Raw genomic sequence first — 1,736 nt, 5'->3', positions numbered from 1 at the left:
CTCATAGCATGCTTCTTGACAAACTCGAAAGCTACCTTTATAACTACCCTGTTACGGCGTAGCGTTTGATAGCCCCTAAGTACGTCGATCCACATCTTGAATACATGCGACAATCTCAGGTCTAAGGACAAAGCGTATATGTTGTTTAAAAAGAGAACTACTTCTCGTGTTGGGTCAGTCCTAGCACATGTCTCCACATGTGCCCACATTATTAGTTCAACATCTCCATGTCCATGACTTGTGAAACATAGTCATCAACTAATACATGTGCTAGTCTAATATTCATGTGTGTCCTCACATGAACTCCGACTAGGGACAACTTTAGAATAACCATACAAGTAAAAGAGTTTCACACACAATTCACATAATTGCAAATCAATTCAAGATGCCTTTAATGGATATTCAAGGAACACAATATAAATCATGGATACAAATGGAATATCATCATCTCTATGATTGCCTCTAGGGCATACCTCCAACAAGAGTACCTTCCAGCCGCATGACAGTGCTCAAGTACTCAAAGAACTCAGTTCCGATAGAAGCAATCAAAAAGTACCAAGAACTAGTCGAGCAACATCTACGAGTACTCAAGGCTGTTGCATCTGACTACAAAGTACTCGGGGGCTTGTCGGCCATACATCTATGGGCCCACTAGAACACTTGTACAGACCCACATCACGAGACGTACACCAAATTGTATCAAGACATAGAGACTGCGGTACAGGGTGACGTAGTCTATATGGACTCCAGGAGACTAGTTGAAGACATGGAAACTACTCCTCCGAGTTAGAGTAGGACTCTCTAGTCAAATCCGACTAGTACTCCTGTATGACAACTACCCTGTAACCCTACTCCCCCAGTATAAAAGGGCAGGCAGGGACCCCCTCAAGACAAGTTCAATCGAATACAAGTGAACAACATACAGGATGTAGAGTATTACGCGATCTAGCGGCTTGAACCTGTCTAAATCACGTGCCAATGTACACCATCGAGCTCTTGATTTTGGCAACACCCACCAACCAAAAACTCTACCTCGGGTACTCCCTAGGTAGGTTGCCAGGTTAAAACATCAATAGTCGCCGCCTTCACTGGTAGTTTCCCTGGCTGGTTGTTGACGGCTCTTAAGTGCCAATTCTAGACCGTCAACTCCTGCATAAACACAGGAAAGATGAGCATCAACCTAGTGGTAGGGGTTTATTACTAACCATTTCCACAAGTGTTGGTGAATATTTGTATGCAGGTTAGTTATCCTTAGAAAGGAGGAGAAAACACAACCAAAAGTCAAGGGAAACACACTCTCAACCAATCAGGAGGAAGCACACGGATTAGGGGACCCACATCAGGGGTTAAACTGCCTAAACTTACCACCAATCACCATGTACCCACTTGGGGATCCATCTGGCAGTGTCTCCGAGGAAAGGCGGTGCGAGGGGATCCAACCAGGGGTCGGCTGAACCCCCAGTTCGGCTGAACCACTCTGGTGGCCCTTTGAGCCCATCTTCCATGTGTCGGCTCCTCATGACATCCCAAAGGCAGTTATGACTGCTTCGTTGTGAAGTTACCGCCTCAGACACTGCTAGGTGGCACAAGGAGAGGAGTTGGATAAGAATATTCCCTTAAGATGCTTGGAGCATCTCCACTCTCCCAAGGCACCTCCACTCTATAAATAGTAGAGAGGGCCCTCACTTGAGAGCACACCACTCAAGAGGAGTTTAGAGCTTCATTGCAAAGGTGAA

The sequence above is a fragment of the Setaria italica genome, chromosome I, assembly GCF_000263155.2.
Source record: "Setaria italica strain Yugu1 chromosome I, Setaria_italica_v2.0, whole genome shotgun sequence".
Classification (NCBI taxonomy): Eukaryota; Viridiplantae; Streptophyta; class Magnoliopsida; order Poales; family Poaceae; genus Setaria; species Setaria italica.
This window is presented reverse-complemented; position numbering follows the sequence as displayed.